Here is a 22,401-nt window from a genome sequence, read left to right as displayed (position 1 = left end):
TGTCCTCCCATTGCCTTCTTGCCTGCATGGTTTCTGCTGAGTAGTCCGAGATTAGTCTTACTGACTGTCCTTCACAGGTGACTTTTTGTTTATCCCTAGCTGCTCTTAAAATTCTCTTTATCTTTGGTTTTGGCAAGATCGACTATAATATGTCTTGATATCTTTCTCTTGAGATCTACCTTCTGTGGGGTTAGATGAGCATCTTGGAAAGATATCTCGTCTTTCATGATATCTGGGAGGTTTTCTGCCAACAAATTTTCCACAATTTTCTCTGTATTTTCTGTTTTTCCTCCCTGTTCTGGTACTCTGATTACTTGTAGGCTATTTCTCTTGATAGAGTCCCACATGATTCTTAGGGTTTCTTCATTTCTTAAAATTCTTTTATCTGATTTTTCTTTGAATATATTGGTGCCAAGTATTTTATTTTCAGTCTCACTAATTCTGACTTCACTTTCCTGAATTCTGCTCCTTTGACTTTCTACTGAGTTGTCTAATTCTGAAATTTTATTGTTGATCTTCTGAGTTTCTGACTGCTGTGTCTCTAAGGATTCTTGAAGCCTATTAAATTTTTCGTTATTCTCTTGAATAACCTTCTTAATTCCCTCAACTGCTTTATCTGTGTGTTCCTTGGCTTGTTCTGCATTTTGCCTGAGCTCTTTTTTTTCTTTCCTGATATCTTGAAGAGTTCTGTATATTATTATTTTGTATTCTATCTCTGGTAATTCTAGGAATATATCTTCATCTGGAAGATTCCTCAATTCTTTGCTTTGGAAGCTTGCTGACATGATCATCGTCTGCTTCTTTATGTGATTTGATATTGACTGTTGTCTCTGTATGTTTGCATACTGTGTCCTAGCTTCTTGCTTTGTTTTGTTTTGAAATACTTAATAGGCTGCTCAAATTAGTTGGTTTGATTAATGGAGCCTTTGAAGCTCTAATGTCCTGTCACCAGATGGCTAGAGCTGTTATCAGATATATGAGCCTAGAAGTCCATTCAGTTTTCTTGTAAGGATTCAGCTCATATTTCCAGGTAGTTAGTCACCAAGTGTGTGGTGTAGGCTCTCACCTACTGTCTTTGAGGAGCAGTGGTGATTGGTGTATGCACAGGTCTCTTGTTGCATCAGGTGGTCACACTCTGAGCAAGGTAGGGAGTTGACAACCTTTCCCTGAGTGTTTGTGAGGAAGACATGTCCCTGTTCTCTAGAGTGCACAAGTGGGTGGGCTCTGCAGCCATACCATTGACACCCGATACTTTTAACTGTAAGGACTGGGAGACACCACTTATCCTTGTACCCCTGACATGGGTGGCTAGGTGGTGCAGGTGGAGCCACCAGTCCTCAGGCCCCTGATGTGGGTAGTTGAGGACCCTGCTTATTACAGCAGTGTCAAGCATCAAGAACCCACCTCGCCACTGCACAGCTGAAACCGTTAAAGTCAGACCTTAGGCCACACACCCTTGCACTGTAACAAGAACCCAGCTCCTGAAATGGGCCACACAGTTCTATGCAGGGGTGAAAGCCATTCAAAGTCTATGGTCCACTTGTGCCTGGACAGGAGCTGCTTCTGCCCTGAGTTTCCAGCTTAGAGGAGCCATCAGATTATTTTTTCCCTGTTTGTTAATTTGCTCCTTCTCCAATGGCTCTGGTTGCATGCCAGGACCTATCTCAGGCCCAGGGAAATCAAATGTCACTGAAGCCAGCTTGGGGGCCTGGGACAGAGGGTGAGGGATCAGATAAATGGGAGAGAGTTCTTTTGAAAGGGGAGGTATTTGATCTGTGCAGTGAATTAAATGCTAGCACTTATGCAGAGAGCGCTGTTCTTCTCTGATTCTGGAGGCATGAGTAGACTCTGTGCCACTGGCTCTCTGTGGCTGGGGAAACCGTGTACAGAAAGCTACTGCCAGCCCTTCTGCAGTCACACCAGCAGATCAGGGATGAGGGGCGCTGGTTCCCACTGAGTTAGGTCCGGCAACTTCTTGCTGCTTCTGAACCGTATCTCCCTCCCTCTGTTGCTAAGTCCAATTTCTTAACTTTGCCTTTGATGTTCAGGGCTCCTAGCTTGTCATATATATAATCAATTTACTTGTTTTTTCAGGTCTTTGTTGTAAGAGGGACTATCAGAAGCATCTGACTACTCCACTGTCTTGGCCCTGCCTGCATCTGATGCATTCTTGTCTAGCTATATTTGATAGATACTTTTCTAGGTTAGAACATAAGTTTTCCTCATGCTTTCAAAGTAGACATTATGTTCTCATGCCTGACTGATGGAAATTCACAGTCATGGGAATTCTTTCCTTTTTTTTTTTTGATTCAAAAAATCCTCTTATAAAATGTAATGAAGAAAAGTATGTAAAATTGTTTATTTGCATTTTATGAATTCCTAACTTGGATTATTTCTAGCATAAATATAAATATTGAAAACAACTGCAAATATATCATCACAAAGTTTCACAATCCATATTTGCAACAATGGTTGAGGGCACCTGCTTTCCCTTGGACCATTTCTATTACTATTTTTAAGTCTTCCAATAGCTGATAAACCATTTGGAAAAATGATGAATTCCAGCTGCCATTTTAATTTAAATTTATTTTTTAGTGAAATTAGATAAATTTCCATGAATATATTAGTGCCTTCTTATCTTCTACTGGACTCTCCTGACATATATTTTGCTCATTTTTATACTTTTATGTTGATTTGAGGAGTGCTATGGTGGCTAAGAGCTATGACTGCCAGTCAAAAGGTCGGCAGTTTGAATCCACCAGGTGCTCCTTGGAAACCCTATGGGGCAGTTCCACTCTGTCAAAATTGACTCAATGACTTGGTTTATATGTATCATAAAGACAGGAAAGAAAGAAGAGACCAAAATGGATGTCAAAAGAGACTTCGAAACTTTCTCTAAAATATCCGGTAGCTAAAGGGAATAGAAGAAATTAAGAAGTAGAAGAGCTGAACAGAAGATTCAAAGGGCAGCTTGAAAGACAAAATAAAATACTATAATGAACTGTGCAAAGATCTGGAGCTAGAAAATCAAAAGGGAAGAAAACTCTCAGTATTTCTCAAGCCAAAAGAACTGAAGAAAAATTCAAGCTGCAAGTTGCAATATCGAAGGATTCTATGGGCAAAATATTGAACAGCTCAGGAAACATCGAGAGAAAGATGGAAGGAATACGCAGAGTCATTATACCAAAACTAATTGGCCAATGTTCAACATTTCAGGATGGAGCATATGATCAAGATCCAATGGTACTGCAGGAAGAAGTCCATGCTATGCTGAAAGGCATGGCAAAAAACAAGGGTCCAGGAACTGATAGAATACCAATTGAGATGTTTCAACAAACAAATGCAGCACTGGAAGTGCTCACTTGTCTATGCCAAGAAATTTGGAAGAGAGCTACCAGGCCAACCAACTGGAAGAGAGCCAATATATATGCCTATTCCCAAGAAAGGAGGTCCAATCAAATGCAGAAATTCTTGAACAATATCATTAATATCACATACAAGGAAAATTTTGCTGAAGATCATTCAAAAGTGGCTGTAGCAGTGTATTGACAGGGAACTGCCAGAAGTTCAAGATGAATTCAGGAGAGGATATGGAATGAGGGATATCATTGCTGATGTCAGATGGATCCCGGCTGAAAGCAGAGAATACCAGAAAGATGTTTACCTGTGTTTTATTGACTATGCAAAGACATTCGACTGTGTGGATCATAACCAATTACGGATAACATAGCAAAGAATGGGAATTTAGAGCACTGAATTTTGCTCATGAGAAACTTGGACATAGATCAAGAGGCAATCGTTCCAACAGAACAAGGGGATACTTCATGGTTTAAAGTTAAGAAAGATGTGCATCAGGTTTGTATCTTTTCACCATACTTATTCAGTCTGTACGCTGACCAAGTAACCTGAGAAGCCAGACTGTATAGAAGATTTTGGCATCAGGATTAGAGGAAGACTCATTAACAACCTGTGATATGCAGATGACAAGACGATGCTTACTGAAAGTGAAGAGGACTTGAAGTACTTAGTGATAAAGATCAAAAACCACAGCCTTCATTATAGATTACACCTCAACATAAAGAGAACAGAAATCCTCACAACCAGACCACTAAGAAACGTCATGATAAAAGGAGAAAATATTGAACTTGTCAAGGATTTCATTTTACTTGGAGTGACAATCAAAGCAGCATTCAAGAAATCAAATGACGTGTTACTTTAGGCAAATCTGCTGCAAAAGACTTCCTTAAAGTGTTAAAAAGCAAAGATGTCACTTTAAGGACCACGGAGTGCCTGATCCAAGCCATGGTGTTTTCAACTGCCTTATATGTGTGTGAAAGCTGGACAAGGAGTAAGGAAGATCAAAGAAGAGTTGGTGCCTTTGAATAATGGTTTTAGTGAAGAATATTTAATGTACCGTGGACTGCCAAAAGGAGAAAAAAAATCTGTCTTGGAAGAAATACAGCAAGAATATCCTACTGAGCAGTTACATCTCTCTTATAGGGTTGCTGTAAGTTGGAATCAACTCAACAACAATGGGTTTCATTTGGTTTAAGTGGAGTTCAAGGAAAAAATGTTTTATATAAATATCACAAAATACATTTCCTAAATCTAAATTGATAATTTAGATTTAGGAAATGTATAAATTTTGTTGCATTTTTTATTTATGAGAAAATAAAATTTGTAACTCTTCAGGGTTATACTTCATCTATATTAATGGGGTGCCAATTATACTTTCTGAGCATTCTTTTTAGTTCATATGATTTTTCAGTTGAGTCTAATAGTGTTTCAGGTTGATTATATCATACGTAAATACCATTCGTTTTTGCTAGCTTTTCAAAGGTAAGATATTTTTGGTTCCAGTGTTGTTTGCCATGATATCCAGGTCTACAATTTCCAAGAAAAATGTTGAGTATTTGATCCTTAATGCTTGATTGTAACATTGATGGAAAACATTAACAGTGTTTTATTTTCCATTTAAACTATGTATGCATTTTATCATATTACAGATTTTTTTCTGCCTCTTCTAGACTATCAAAAAAAAATTAGTATGTTTGTATTTAGTGTTCTATGGGAATTTGTATTATTTTTTACCAAAAATGTTTATCCCCCACTTATGTGATGTCAGGGTTTTTCTCTAATTTGGAGTCATCATTGACTTCTCTGTTTCTCTAACATCTTATATACAACACTTTCTGTTGGTTGTATCTTCAGAATAGATTCCATATCTGCCCACTTCTAAATTACTCCCTTGCCAACACCCTGGGCCTGGCTGCCATTACAGCTTGCTCAGACACTGCAAGGGCCTCCTAACTGCTCTCCCAACCTTCAATTTTTCCCTCTAGAGTCTAATCAGACAACAACCAGGGGGAAGTTCTTAAAACATTACTCAGGTGACATGTCTCTCTGATCAAATCTTTTCAAAGATTTTAAATAAATCCAAGTCCTTTAGGCTGCCATGATAGTCTTTTGGACATATCTTTCACCTCACTACAGAGCATCCCTCTCTCCCTTGATTTCTGTTGTGCATCCTCCTTGTTTTGTTTCATTGCCTCCAGGCCTTTGGACTGGGGTTGGTTCTCTCTCCTAGCATTTTTTTCTTTTTTTTTTTTTGCATATTTTCCTGTTGGTTGTCTCTCCCCTTTCTTTCAGATCTCTGCTCAGATATCACTCTTAAGAAAGGACTTTGCTGACCAACTAATTTAACCTATAAATTAACATTCTACTTCAATGCCTTGCTCATTTTGTAAGCATTAGCATTACTTTGAATTTTACTGTATCTCTATTTGTATACGCATTTTTTGTGTATTTCTACATTGGAATGTAAGTTTCTGATGGGCAGAGATTTGTCTGATGGTTTACTTCTGTTTCTATGGGACCTGAAACAGCAGTTGACAAACAATATGCACTTACTTAATATTTTTTAATGAATGGATTATTGTACTGGTCCTATTGTAGGGCCATCTTAGGAATTTTGTAATTACAAATATATGTTTAAAATACAGTATCTTTTTTATCTACTGACAGCATTCATTTTCTGGGATTTGATTTATGGTATTAAATAATATGCATAAGTGAGGCTTGTCCAACTTTATATTTTTGTTCTTTTTATCAAATGTTTCAGTGATAATGCCATAAATATTCATGATATATTGATAACAATTTCTGATAACAATTAAGTAGCAACTACAATATACCAAGCAGTGTTCTACACATTTTGTTTATAATAAGTCACTTAACTTTCACAGGGAGTCCCTAGTTGCACTAAAAAAAAAAAAATTTTTTTTTTTTTTTTTTTTTGCTGTTAACCAAAATATTTGTGGCTTCAGTCTGCCCAGAGGCACCTCAGAAGAAAGACCTAGTGATCTACCTCCAAAAGGTCACAGCAATTGAAAGCCCTACAGAGTATGGGTTTGCCATGAGATGAAATCAGTTGGATGGCAACTAGTTAATCCTCACAACATCAAAACCTATTACTTCTATTGAATCTGTTACTGTTGTTACTGCCATTGTACAGTTGACAAAGTTGAGGCTCAGAGAGGTTAAGTAACTTGTTCTTGGTCATGCAACTAGAATTCGTATGATTATTATTAATCACACGGTTTTGTTCTATTTTATATTCTCCATTGTCTAAACAGAAGCATCGCAAAAGGGGGGCAGAGGAGGGCACATGCCCCAGGGTCCAAGTCCAAGGGTGCAGCAGACAAGGTACAGAATACTTTTAGGCACCACAAATATGAAAGCCAGACAAGAGGGGGAAGACATTTCTGCTGACTCATCAACATCTATTCATCTTGAAATTTGGGATAGGGAAAGGCTGAACTTAGAGATTGCCCCTGGAAACTCCTTACCCTCACTATGCCCTGTGTCTGCAATATATTACAAAGTATAAGAATTGCTAGTTTCTTGCTATTTTGATAAAAGTAACATAAAAATTATATGACAGTGATTTGCTTTGGATTTTAATGGTTCAGTAGCTTTCTAGTTTAGGTATTTTCTATTCAGTGTTTTTTTGGTATTTTATTGATTATATTTTGTTAATGTATATCTGTGAACAGACTTACACGCGTGTATATGAACACACACATGCATGCACACACTCCTACACTCATGAACACACATATCCACTCAAGGATTTCACCGATAAAATTATAACATTGACATGAAGGTAGATCTCAATAATTCTTGAGATATAGAAAGTTAATGGTTAAGAAGACTAAATTCCATCAATACTGTTTATATATTCTATGCAAATCTAATAAAAATCACAACAAAATTTGTAAAGAAAATGACAAACTAATTCTAAAACTTACGTAGGTATGTAAAGGCCCAACAGTAGCTAGAGTAGTACTAAAAAATAAGTAACAGCCCCTACCAGATACCTGACATTTTGTAATAAATGAACAGTGCTGTGTCCTTATTTAAATAAACAGACTTCTCATTTGACTAAATCGTTTATGTCATTGTTTAATTTCTATCTCTATGTTTACAACTACCAAATTTATATCTCCAGATAGAATCTCTTCCCTGAAATCTATGGTTGAATATCAACTTCCAAGTTAATCTCTCCATGAGGATATATGTTAAGTATTCAAAGTTGACGTATTTGAAGTTTAAAGGTTGATTAGGCTCTCCAAGATATTTTCCTGCTCAATCTTCATCCTATCAATAAATGATGCCTTTATTCAACCAAAGCTGTAGTAGCATCCCTGACTCCACTGTTCTCTCAAAGAATGCATTGTTCAGCATTTGCTCATTGTCTTCAGGATTTTGCTACTTTTGCTATTTTCCATACTTGATGGTTCAAGTCATCATACTTACTCACCTGTACTTTTGTAATATCTATCTAAATGGTCTTACTGTGCCCATCTTTGTACCATAAAGCACATGGAATGATCCATTTAAAGTATGTTAGATTTTATTACGGTTCTATTCAATTTTACAAAAACCTGAGTTGAATGGAAAGCTTTTAAAATTAAACTCAAGGCCCAACTCCACCTGGCCTCCATTGTTGTGTGCTCCTCAATTCCTATTACATCACTGGGCTCTTTCATTGTATTACAGCTATATTTTGCTGAGGTTTCTTCTTTGGATACTAACTCATCTCTTATTTCAGGGCTTTAGCCAGTTCATTTGCTTTGAGCAGTCTGCTTCTAGAAATGATAGAGAGACTTCATCCCTGAACCAGTTACTATCTTGTCCTTTACCCTACTTTTTTAATTTTTCTTCAGAGAGCAAGGCACCATCTAACTATATATGTAATTATGTGTATCTATTTCTGTCTACTACTAGAAAAAGAATTGATGCATGCAAACTCCAGTGTTGATGAAGGATATTGAATATACCATAGACTCCCAATAGAATGAATGTTTACTCATGCAGTCTTAGAAGAAATACAACCAAAATGTACCTTAGAAATTAGGACGGTGTTTTAGTCATCTAATGCTGCTATATCAGAAATACCACAGGAGGATGGCTTTAACAAAGAAAAATTTATTCTGTCACTGTCTAGTAGGCTACAAGTCCAAATTCAGGTCGTCGGCTCCAGGGGAAGGCTTTCTCTCTCTGTCTGCTCTGGAGGAATGCCCTTGTCATCAATCTTCCCTTGGTCTGGGAGCATCTCAGTGCAGGAATCTCAGACCCAAAGGACATGCTCTGCTCCAGCACTCCTTTCTTGGTGGTATGAGGCCCCCATGTCTCTCTTCTCACTTCTCTCTTTTGTATCTCAAAAGAGATCCACTTAAGACACTACCTGATCTTATAGATTTCATCAACATAACTTCTGCTAATACATTTTATTACATCATAGTGATAAGGTGTACAACACTTAGCGAAACCACATCAGATCGTAAAATGATAGGCAATCATAGAATCGGACAAGGGAATCATGACCTAGGCAAGTTGACAAATATTTTGGGGGGGGACACAATTCAATCCATGACAGCTGGTGAGACTTCAAATTGCTTACTTTGGACATGTCATCAGGAAAAACCAATTGCTAGAAAAAGGTACCATGTTTGGTAAAGTAGAGAGCCAACCAAAATGGGGGAAACCCTCAGTGAGACGGAATAACCCAATAGCTGCAACAATGGACTCAAAATACCAAAGATCATGAAGATGTTACAGGACATGGCAATCTTTCATTTTATTATGCGTAAAGTCACCGTAACTCGGAACCAACTTGATGGCAGCTAACAACAACTAGAATGCATATACTTTGACATCCTGCTTTGGTATCTGAAAAAAATATTTGTGTCCAGAAAGTATTTCTTGGATGAGTGAATGCAACTTGTGTAGATTAGATTATTAGTCACCAAATATTGACATTATTCCCCTGCTTGCCCCCCACCACACAGACCTACACTGTCTCCATGGGAGGAGTATATTTCCTGACCCATTGACACTAGTCTTGGCCATGGTACTTGGTTAATGGAATGTGGATATGAGTGTGAGTGTGGTGTTTCCCAGCCTAGTCTGTAAGAGACTTCTCCTCTGAAAGCTTGAAGTTCTACCATGAGATGAACTTGCCTCAAGTGTCTGCCGCCCCTTCAACTTGTCCAAGGAAATTAAGAGATGCATGGAAACAACCTGAACTCAAAACCTAGCTGATCTGTAGAGTTGCATGAAATACTTTTTATTACATGTCACTAAGATTTTGTGGTTGTCTTTTATGCATCATTATTGTAGTAAAATTCTGACTAATATCCCAACCCAGTGCCTTCGAGTCGATTCCATGACTAATATAGGAACATGATATGGAAGCCAAATACAGACCTAATGGTATATGAAGTATATGATTAATTCACTATACCTAGAAACAAGGGAAAGGGTTATCCTTGGTGCATCCTGAGTAGCGGGGTATTTCTCATCTCTTCCACATCAGGATTTGCCATATGACTTGCTGGGCAAATGGAATATGAATGAAGTGAAAGATTCCACATTCAAACAGAAGAATTAAGTGCCATTTACCTGGTTCCATCCCTATTCCTATGCATTTGCCAGGATAGTGACTAACATAAGAGCTGCTAACCAGAAATGAAATAGGAAAGATGATAATACAGAGCAGATTTGCACTTGACTCACACCCAAGAGGTATTATAAATGAGAAATATCCCCACATTTTAAGTCAATGAAACTTGTGGATTGTCAATCAACTAGGATAGAGTTCAAGCCCAGTTCCAAGGATATAACCCAACCATTTCACCAATAACAGTAATCCCATTTGTCGTGATTATTTCTGGAGCATGAATTAAACCAGATGTTGTCTAATTAGGTCAACTGTTTATTTATTCTAGAAGGGGTTCATGCACCTGTAATTATTATACAAGTTTGAACTCAGGTTTGTTTTTTTTTTTTAACCCAGTTAACACAAATTTTAACTGATTTAGTGATAATGCAAAAAAAGTGCTGCTGCTGATGATAATGGTGATGATATACACCCGTCCCAACCCATATGTATTTTATATAATTAATACTGACAGGAGCTTGGGTGAAATTTTGACTTGCTCTACAAGCATGACTAGAAACCAGTGAGATATCACAGGTGTCTCCTATGAACAATAGGCATATTGGTTTTGACAGACCCTAAACCAAAGATGTCCCTATAATAGCTGACTTGAATATCATATTTTTAATACCATTAGGTGACCATTTATATATTTTTATAACTGGTCCTTATTAATGGTAAGATAAACGGGACATTAATAGATTTGAATATCAGTATAACAACAGAGAACTGCAAAAAATTCAAGCCAGATTCAGAAGAGGGAGTGGAACCAGGGATATCATTGCTGATGTCAGATGGATCCTGGCTGAAAGCAGAGAATACCAGAAGGATGTTTACTTGTGTTTTACTGGCTATGCAAAGGCATTCGACTATGTGTGGATCATAACAAATTATGGATAACATTGTGAAGAATGGGAATTCCAGAACACATAATTGTGTTATCAGGAATCTGTACATGGATCAAGAGGCAATTGTTCAGACAGAACATGGGGAGACTGAGTAGTTTACCGTGAAGAAAGGTGAGTGTCAGGGTTGTGTCCTTTCACCATACCTATTCAATCTCTATGCTGAGCAAATAATCTGAGGAACTGGACTATATGAAGAAGAATGAGGTATCAGAATTGGAGGAAGACTCATTACAGCCTGCATTATGCAGATGACACAACCTTGCTTGCTGAAAGTGAAGAGGATTTGAAGCATTTACTGAGGAAAATCAAAGACTACAGCCTTCATTATGGATTACACTTCAACACAAAAAAACAAAAATCCTCACAACTGGACCAATAAGCCAAACCACGATAAACAGAGAAAAGATTGAAGTTGTCAAGGATTTCATTTTACTTGGATCCACAATCAATACCATAGCAGCAGCAATCAAGAAATCAAAAGATGCTATTTCCAGAGGCAGAGCCAAGGTGGCAGAATAGACAGGCGCTTCCAGCGAGCTCTCTTTACAACAAACACCTGAACAAAACAAGTGAAACATGTATATTTATGACAAGCTAGGAGCCCTGAGTATCAAAGGCAAGCTTAGAAAAAGAACTGAAGGGCAGGGGGAGGAAGAGATGGTTCAGAAGTGGAGAGCAGTTACCAGACCTGAATCATGGGGAGCCCTTAGGCCCCATTCCCAGGAGCTGCAGTGGCGGGTTGGTACTAGTGTTCGGCCACAGTTTCCTCAGGGAGAAGCAGCCAGCCATACAGCCTACTCAGACCTCTGGAACCAGAGAAGAATGGCGCTCTCAGCAAAAGCTAATTACCTGCATATATTTCACTGCACCCCCCACTCTGCCCCCCCCACCCCCCCCACTCCCAATCTGGCTTCAGTGGCTGACTTCCCTGGGCCTGAGATAGGTCCTGTTGAGAGCCTAGACCTATCCTCATGGGCTTTGAGAAGGAATAAATTTGCAATTGGGGAAAAACATAATTTACCACCTCCATTAACTGGGGAAGCTCAGGACAGAAGCAGCTCCTGATCAGACATAAACGGTCTGTGGACTTTGACAACCTTTCCCCTCTGCATGGACCTGTCTGGGCCTATTTCAGGAGAATAGGCCCCTGTTGGCAAACACCAACTATTTCAGCTGTGTGGTGGAGAGGTGGGTGTTTGATGTTTGACATTGCTTTGCCTATTAAACAGGGTCCTCACCTACCCATATCAGGGGCCTAAAGACAGATGGCTCCACTCAGGTCACCCAGCCACCCGCAAAAGGGGTCCGAGGATAACTGGTACTTCTCAGTCCTTACAACCAAAAATATTGGGTGCCCGTGGTCCGTCTGAAGAACCCACCCAACTGTACACTCTAGGGAATAGGGGCACACTTTCCTCAGAGACACTTGGGGGATGATTCTCAGCCCCCTGCCTTGTTCAGAGTATGACCATCTGCTACAACCAGATACAGGTACCTGCACCAATCACCCCTGCCCCTCTAAGGGTGTGGGACACAGCCTGCACCACACACTTGATGATCAGCTACCTAGACACCTGAGCTGAATTCATACAAGAAAACTGAATGCACTCCTAGACTGATCTACCTGATAACAGCTCTAACCATCTGGTGAGAGGACATCTGAGCTCCAAAAGTGAAAATAATCAAGTTAGCTCACTCAAGCAACCATCTGGGCATATCAAAACAAAACAAAGCAAGAAGCTATGACACAGTAAGCAAACATAAAATAAACTAATGCAATAACTTATAGATGGCTCAAAAAAAAAAACAGTCAATTTCAAGTCACATAAAGAAACAGACCATAATTACCTCAACAAACTCTCAAAACAAAGAATCAAGGGATCTTCTAGATGAAAGTGCATTCCTGGAATTACCAGAGGCAGAAAACAAAACATTAATATGCAGAACCTTTCAAGACATCAAGAAGGAACTAAGGCAATGTGCAGAACAAGCCAAGGAACATACAGATAAAGCAATTGAAGAAATTAAAAAGATTATTCAGGAACATAATGAAAAATTTCATAAGCTGGAAAAATCCATAGACAGACAGCAATCAGAAATTCAGAAAATAGCAATAAAAATAAAGAAATAGACAACTCAATAGAAAGCCAGAGAAGCAGATTTGAGCAAATGGAAGGCAGAATTTCTGAACTTGAAGATAAAGCACTTGGCAGTCATATGTTTGAAGAAAAATCAGATAAAAGAATTTAAAAAAAATGAAGAAAGCTTAAGAATCATGGCAGACTGTATCAAGGGAAATAACCTACGAATGATTGGAGCATCAGAACAGGGAGGGATAACACAAAATACAGAGAAAATTGTTGAAGATTTTTTAGCAGAAAACTTCCTTGATATCATGAAAGAGGAGAAGATATCTATCCAAGATACTCGTCTAACTGAACATGAGGCAGATGTCAAAAGAAAGTCTCCAAGACAGATTATACTTGAACTTGCCAAAACCAAAGATAAAGAAAGAATTTTAAGAGCAGCTAGGGATAAAGGAAAAGTCACCTAGAAAGGAGAGCCAATAAGAATAAGCTTGGACTACTAGGCAGAAACCACACAGGCAAGAAGGCAATGGGATGACATATAAAAAGTTGAAGGAAAAAATTGCCAGCCAAGAATCATATATCCAGCAAAAATGTCTCTCAAATATAAAGGTGAAATTAAGACATTTCCAGGTAAACAGAAGTTTAGAGAATTCATAAAAACCAACGCAAAACTACAAGAAACACTAAAGGGAGTTCTTTGGCTAGAAAATTGATAATATCAGGTATCAACCCAAGACTAGAACACTGGGCAGAGCAACCAGAAGTCAACCCAGATAGGGAAATCCAAAAAAACAAAGCAAGATTATTAAAAAAAAAAAAAAAACCCTCAAAACAGGGTAACAGCAATGTTATCATAGAAAAGAAGACAACATTAGAATAATAAAGAGGGAGTAAGAAATGTTATCATACACCTTCCATATGGAGTGGAAAATACGGCAATACAAAGAAATAAAAGTTACATTTAAATTTAGAAAAATAGGGGTAAATAATAAGGTAACCACAAAGGAGACAAGCTACCCTACTCATTAAAAAAAAAAAAAAAAAATAGAGACTCAGCAGAAACAAAATCAACAACAACAGATATGAGGAAAGGACAATATACAAAGAGAATCTACTCAGCACATAAAATCAAGTGGGAAAAAGAAACTGTCAATACACAAAAAAAGACATCAAAATGATAGCACTAAATTCACACCTATCCATAATTACTCTGAATGTAAATGGACTAAATGCACCAATAAAGAGTCAGAGAGTCTCAGACTGGATAAAGAAACACGATCTGTCTATATGCTGCCTACAAGAGACACACCTTAGACTTAGAGACACAAACTAAAACTCAAAGGATGGAAAAAAATATATCAAGCAAACAATAAGCAAAAAAGAGCAGGAGTAGCAATATTAATTTCTGACAAAATAGGCTTTAAAGTTAAATCCATCAGAAAAGATAAGGAAGGACACTATATAATGATTAAAGGGACAATACACCAAGAAGCTATAACCATATTAAATATTTACACACCCAATGACAGGGCTGCAAGATACATAAAACAAACTCTATCAGCATTGAATAGTGAGATAGATAGCTCCACAATAATACTGGGATACTTCAACACACCACTTTCGCTGAAGAACAGGATATCCAGAAAGAAGCTCAGTAAAGACACGGAAGATCTAAATGCCACAATCAACTAACATGACCTCATAGACATATACAGAACACTCCACCCAACAGCAACCAACTAAACTTTCTTTTCTAGTGCACATGGAACATTCTATAGAATAGACCACATATTAGGTCATAAAGCAAGCCTCAGCAGAATCCAAAACACTGAAATATTACAAAGCATTTTCTCTGACCAGAAGACCATAAAAGTGGAAATCAATAACAGGAAAAGCAGGAAAAAGAAATCAAACACTAACTAAACAATACCCTGCTCAAAAAAGATTGGATTATAGAAGACATTAAAAAAAAAAAAAAATAAGGATGGAATAAAGAAATTCAAAGAATCCAGTAAGATGAAAACACTTCCTAATAGAACCTTTGGGACACAGCAAAAGCGGTGCTCAGAGGCCAATTTTTATCAATAAATGCACACATACAAAAAGAAAAAATGGCCAAAATGAAAGAATTATCTCTACAACTTCAAGAAATAGAAACAGAGCAACAACAAAAAAAAAAACTCACAGACACTAGAAGAAAACAAATAATAAAAATTAGAGCAGAACTAAATGAAATAGAAAACAGAAAAACAATTGAAAGAATTAATAAGACCAAAAGCTAGTTTTTTTGAAAAAAATCAACAAAATTGATAAACTACTGGCCAAACTGACAAAAGAAAAACAGGAGAGGAACCAAATAACCCGAATAAGAAATGAGATGGGCGATATTACAACACACCCAACTGAAATTAAAAGAATCATATCACATTACTCTGAAAAATTGTACTCTAACAATTTGAAAACCTAGAAGAAATGGATGAATTCCTAGAAACACATTACCTACTTAAACTAACACAAACAGAGGTAGTACAACTAAATAGAGCCATAACAAAAGACGAAGCGAAAAGGGTAATCAAAAAACTGCCCCCCCCCCAAAAAGCTCTGGCCCGGACAGTTTCACTGAAGAGTTCTACCAAACTTTCAGAGAAGGGATAACACCACTACTACTACAGGTATTTCAGAGAACAGAAAAGGACAGAATACTCCCAAACTCATTCTATGAAGCCACCATATCCCTGATACCAAAACCACGTAAAGACATCACACACACACAAAAAATTACAGACCTATAGCCCTCATGAACTTAGATGCCAAAATCCTCAACAAAACTCTAGCCAATAGAGTTCAACAACATATCAAAAAAAAATAATTCACCATGACCAAGTGGGATTCGTACCACGTATACAGGAATGTTTCAACATTAGAAAAACCATTAATGTAATCCATCATATAAATAAAACAAAAGACAAGAATCACATGATTTCATCAATTGATGCAGAAAAGGCATTTGACAAAGTTCAACACCATTCATGACAAAAACTCTCAGCAAAATAGGAATACAAGGAAAATTCCTCAACATAATAAAGGGCATTGATACAAAACCGATAGCCAACATCATCCTAAATGGAGAGAGCCTGAAAGTATTCCCCTTGAGAACGGGAACCAGACAAGGATGCCCTTTATCACCACTCTTATTGAACACTGTGCTGGAGGTCCTACCCATAGCAATTAGGCTAGATAAAGACATAAAGGGCATCCAGATTGGCAAGGAAAAAGTAAAAGTATCTCTATTTGCAGATGACATGATCTTATACACAGAAAACCCTAAGGAATCCTCCAGAAAACTACTGAAACTAATAGAAGAGTTCAGCAGAGTATCAGGATACAAGACAAACATACAAAAATCAGTTGGATTCCTCTACACCAACAAAAAGAACATCGAAGAGGAAATCACCAAATCAATACCATTTACAATAGCCCCGAAGAAGATAAAATACTTAGGAATACATCTTACCAGACATGTAAAATACCTAAACATAGAAAACTAGAAGACACTACTGCAAGAAACCAAAAGAGACCTACCTATGTGGAAAAACATACGTTGCTCATGGATAGGAAGACTTAATATTATAAAAATGTCTATTCTACCAAAGGCAATCTACAGATTTAATGCAATTCCGAGCCAAATTCCAACTTTTTAAAAATAATTTGTATTGTGCTTTAAGTGAAAGTTTACAAATCAAGTCAGTCTCTCACATATAAACTTATAATATACGCCTTACTACACAATGAGACAGCCCGCTCCCTCCTTCCAGTCTCTTTTTTGGTGACCATTTTGTAAGCTTCTAACCGTCCCATCTTCCCTCCAAACAGGAGATGCCAACATAGTCTCAGGTGTCCACCTGATACAAGTAGCTCACTCCTCATCATCTCTCTCTCCAATCCATTGTCCAGTCCAATCCATGTCTAATGAGTCCAATGACATTTTTTAATGATAAGTAAAGCATTACTGGAAAAGAAGAATAAAGTGGGAGGCCTCACTCTACCTGATTTTAGAACATATTATACTGCCACAGTAGTCAAAACAGCCTGGTACTCCTACAACAACAGATTCATAGACCACTGGAACAGATTTGAGAATCCAGACATAAATCCATCCACATATGAGCAGTTGATATTTGACTAAGGCACCAAAACAGTTAAATAGGGAAAAGACAGTTTTTTAAACAGATGATGCTGGCATAACTGGATATCCATCTGCAAAAAAATCAAACAAGACCCATACCTCACCCCATGCACAAAAACAAACTCAAAATGGATCAAAGACCTACATATAAAATCTAAAATGATAAAGATCATGGAAGAAAAAATAGGGACACTGTTCGGAGCCCTAATACATGGCATAAAGAGTATATGAAACATTATTAATAATGCAGAAGAAAAACCAGGTAACTGGGAGCTCCTAAAAATCAAACACCTATGCTCATCTAAAGACTTCACCAAAAGAGTTAAAAGATTACCTAGACTGAGGAAAAGTTTTTAGGTATGACATTTCCAATCAGTGCCTGATCCCTAGAATCTACATGATACTGCAAAAATTCAACTACAAAAAGACAAATAACACAATTAAAAAATTGTCAAAAGATATGAACAGACACCTCACTAAAGAAGACATTCAGGTAGCTAACAGATACATGAGGAAATATTCATGGTCGTTAGCCATTAGAGAAATGCAGATCAAAACTACAATGACATTTCATCTCACTCCAACAAGGCTGGCATTAATCCAAAAAACACAAAACAAGAAATGTTGGGGAAGTTGTGGAGAGATTGGAACACTTACACACGGTTGGTGGGAATGTAAAATGGTACAACCACTTTTGAAATCAATTTGGCGCTTCCTTAAAAAGCTACAAATAGAACTACCATAAGATCCAGCAATCCCACTCCTTGGAATATATCCTAGAGAAATAAGAACTTTTACAGGAACAGATATATGCACCCTTATGTTCATTGCAGCACTGTTTAGAATAGCAAAAAGATGGAAGCAACCAAGGTGCCCATCAATGAATGAATGAATAAATAAACTATGGTATATTCACATGACAGAATACTGCGCATTGATAAAGAACAGTGAAGAATCTGTGAAACATTTCATAACATGGAGGAACCTGGAAGGCATTATGTTGAGTGAAATTAGTTACAACAGAATAAGTATTGTATAAGACCACTACTATAAGAACTAAGAAATAGTTTAAACAGAGAAGAAAATATTCTTTGATGGTTAAGAGAGATGGGAGGGAGGGAAGGAGGGAGGGAGGGAAGGAGAGGGATACTCACTAATTAGGTAGTAGATAAGAACTACTTTAGGTGATGGGAAAGACAACACACAATACAGGGGAGGTCAGCACAACTGGACTAAACCAAAAGCAAAGAAGTTTCCTGAAGAAACTGAACGCTTCGAAAGCCAGAGTAGCCGGGGCAGGGGTTTGGGGACCATGGTTTCAAGGGACATCTAAGTCAATTGGCATAATAAAATCTATTAAGAAAGCGTTCTGCATCCCACTTTGGAGATTGGCATCTGGAGTCTTTGGCCCTAGCAAGCGGCCATCTAAGATGCATCAATTGGTCTCAGTCCACCTGGATCAAAGGAGAATGTAGAACACCAAGGACACAAGGTCATTAAGAGCCCAAGAGACAGAAAGGGCCACATAAACCAGAGACTACATCAGCCTGAGACCAGAAGAACTAGACGGTGCCCAGCTACAACTGATGACTACCCTGACAGGGAACACAGAGAACCCCTGAGGGAGCAGGAGAGCAGTGGGATGCAGACTCCAAATTCTCGTAAAAAGACCAGACTTAATGGTCTGACTGAGACTAGAAGGACCCTGGTGGTCATGGTCCCCAGACCTTCTGTTGGCCCAGGACAGGAACCAACTCTTCAGACAGGGATTGGACTGGACAATAGGTTGGAGAGGAATGCTGGTGAGGAGTGAGCTTCTTGGATCAGGTGGACACTTGAGACTGTGTTGGCATCTCCTGTCTGGAGGGAAGAGGAGAGGGTAGAGAGGGTTAGAAGCTGGAGGAATGGACATGAAAAGAGAGAGTGGAGGGAGGGAGTCGGCTGTCTCATTAGGGGAAGAGCAATTGGGAGTATGTAACAAGGTGTATATAAGTTTTTGTGTGAGAGACTGACTTGATTTGTAAACTTTCGCTTAAAGCACAACAAAAATTAAAAAAAAAAAAGAAAGAAATCAAAAGACGCATTGCATTGGGCAAATCTGCTGCAAAGGACTTCTTTAAAGTGTTGAAAAGCAAATATGTCACCTTGAAGACTAAGGTGTGCCTGACCCAAGGTATTGTGTTTTCAATCGCCTAATATGCATGTGAAAACTGGACAATGAATAAGGAAGACCAAAAAAGAATTGACGCCTTTGAATTGTGGCGTTGGCAAAGAATATTGAATGCACTGCCAAGAGAAGGAACAAATCTGTCTTGGAAGAAGTACAACCAGAATGCTCCTTAGAAGCAAGGATGGCGAGACTGTGTCTTACATACTTTGGACATGTTGTCAGGAAAGATCAGCTCCTGGAGAAGCACATCATGCTTGGTAAAGTACAGGATCAGCGGAAAAAAAGGAAGACCCTCAAAGAGAGAGATTGACACAGTGGGTGCGACAATGGGCTCCAGGATAGTAACGATTTTAAGAATGGTACAGGACCAGGCAGTGTTTTGTTCTGTGATACATAGGTTGGCTATGAGTCAGAACAGACTTGATGGCACCTAACAACAACAATCAATTTGAAAATGATACCTTCAGTTCTTTTTTACTCCAATTTACTGAACGCTCTGTAATTCTGGTTGACTCATAGTGCCACAGTATTTCAAATTTATTTTCCTAACTTTTTTCAGATTCTTTGAAATCATCCTACTGAGTGATTTGGATAACTTTTATATACAACTTCCATCAACCTAGTTGCATGGTACATTCAAATATTAACAAAAAAAAAATTAGTCAACCCATTTATTTAAGTCTGATTAGAGCCACTTCATTTCTCACAAAAAGATTTAATAAATATCGAATTATTTTACAAATAGTTGTGTTGACATTTGTAAACATATTCCATTTTCTCATGCTTTACTTAAGTCATATTAAACCCTGATATCCTCCTTCCTTTTGGGAATGTGAGAGTGGAGAGGCAATTAAGAATAATCCACAGCTGGCTCCAGTCAGGCATCTCCTTTCCATGAACCCTTCCTTTATGATAAAAATCTCACATGAGATGATTCTAGATGATGTAATTATCAAGGAAGAGTAAAATTCCCATGCTTCCATATGAGGTTTCATTTCACTGAGAATTAAGTTACCTTGATTAGTGTTTATTTTCCTCGTGCCACACACAAGCAGTTGCACCTAGAAGATATCGCTTGTTTAAGATATTTCTGTTCATTTGTTTAACTTTAAGAGTCTTCTTTGGGACCCAGTCAAGACAGCCAAATTGCATTTGGTTCTTTTTCTGGTCTTTAGGAGCCAATGATGTAACCACCAGGAAGGTAAGCAGCTATAAAAATGAATGTTTCTGCACAAATGAGTTCAAAAGCATGACTGCAGGACGTCAGGAATGTTCTGGATGAAATATGATGAATATGTTGTTGCTTCTAAGATTTTGTGGAAACTCTGGTGACATAGTGGTTAAGTGCTATGGCTGCTAACCAAAGGGTCAGCAGTTTGAATCTGCCAGGCGCTCCTTGGAAACTCTATGGGGCAGTTCTACTCTGTCCTATAGGGTCGCCATGAGTAGGAATCACCTCGACGGCACTGGGTTTGGTTTGGTTTTTTGGTTCTAAGATTTTGCAGGTAAGGATAAATTTTCTTAATCTTTTTATTCCCATAAATGATTGTCTAATCAAATACACATTATTCTATTTTAAACACCATTGTAGAAGCAACCTTCTGTATGTTCCTGCTATGAACATATTTTACATTTTGTTTGATTATTACTGTTCTAGTCCTACCCTTCTGAGAACCAATCCTTTTGAAATCCTCACCTGCTCTTCATATTAGGTTTCTAACTTACTCTTCTTACATTAATAACAAAATATTAATATCTATATTTATGAATTTATCACTTCAACATGACAGTTAAATTATCTAGCCTGATGTATGGATTCAATAGATAATAAGTAACATATTTATATTTTCTTACTATTTTAAATAACTTCCGCATGCCATGTGAGGCAGGCAGTGCAGGAATTATCTATATTTTAATTTCAGGAAGGTAAATTGCTTACTTAGATGCATACCCCCAATAGCATATAAACACTGAAATTCAACCTAGTGTTTGTGAATTCACAATGAAACTGAAAGGGAAACAAAAAGAGGTAGCATAGAAAGAAAGAAGAAGGGAAGGAAGGAAACATATCTGAGCAAACTGTCTAGAAGCTTGGAGTGAGTAAAGAAGGCAGGTAGAAGAAATAGCAATATTTGTTAGTATTGGCTTTGTTTCATCCATTGTCAGAAGTAAGTTTCATACGTATGTGTGTGTATATATATATATATATGTATGTATATTCTTTCCAGATGACGGTCATCATCCCATTTTGTGGGTGAGTAAATCAAGGCTACGGAAAGTAAAGAAGCATACTTAAAGTCATCAGCCAATTAAGGGCAGAGTGGGATTACAAATACAAATCTGCCTAATTAAAAAGCCAACATTGTATCAATGATATTTCCCTTAACGTTATAATGGCTCCCACTTTATACTTACAATGTAAGCATTGCTGGGCAGTATAAAATACCTATTTGATTCCTGAGTTTCCTATACAAAAAAGTAATGATGAAAGTGGTGAGAAATTTAAAGTCTTGAACACTACAAACACTCTGGGCTGTACCATACATAATACGACATGAACAATTGACTTCGTTCTCCAAAAGTAAAAGATAAGAAATATTAGACAGCAAAGATAATTTAAATCTATTAGCCAGCAAAACATGTGAAAATAGTAGCCCAACCACTCCTGACTGTCTACTGTGTTAGTATCATAATCACTATTCAGAGACTGATGCTGAGTTTGTGCCATTGAGAATGGGTGAAAACAGGAGCACCAACTGGTCTCAAAGGCATTTAAACCCCTACTGAGAACTGGAGCTAATCATTTGATCTTACTTATTTGGAATTTATTATAATTTTTGATCAATTTACATTTAAAATTTTAAACATTACATAATTCTCTTTGACATATTTCATGCACTAAATACATAGCTGGAATATAAGCTTATCAATTTATCTGACTTATTACAAGAAAGGAATCCTGGTGATGTAGCGGATTCCAACCTGGCTGCTAACCAAAAGGCCGACAGTTCAAATCCACCAGCCACTCCTTGGAAGCCCTTATG

At 37.7% G+C, this 22,401-nt stretch overlaps 1 protein-coding gene across 1 annotated transcript in view; it reads right to left on the bottom strand.

Annotated features, from left to right (window-relative positions):
• Window positions 1-19,028: 19,028 nt before the first annotated feature.
• LOC126058320 (translation initiation factor IF-2-like) overlaps window positions 19,029-22,401 on the bottom strand; it is an 88,630-nt gene continuing 85,257 nt past the window's right edge. The window contains exon 6 of the transcript XR_007513186.1: window positions 19,029-19,047. The gene's annotated coding sequence lies outside the window, so the exon portion shown is untranslated. The remainder of the gene's footprint in view (window positions 19,048-22,401) is intronic.

The sequence above is a fragment of the Elephas maximus genome, chromosome 14 (genome assembly GCF_024166365.1).
Source record: "Elephas maximus indicus isolate mEleMax1 chromosome 14, mEleMax1 primary haplotype, whole genome shotgun sequence".
In the NCBI taxonomy this organism is placed as follows: domain Eukaryota; kingdom Metazoa; phylum Chordata; class Mammalia; order Proboscidea; family Elephantidae; genus Elephas; species Elephas maximus.
The sequence above is the reverse complement of the archived record's forward strand: the minus strand, read 5'-3'. Positions and strand labels throughout refer to the sequence as shown.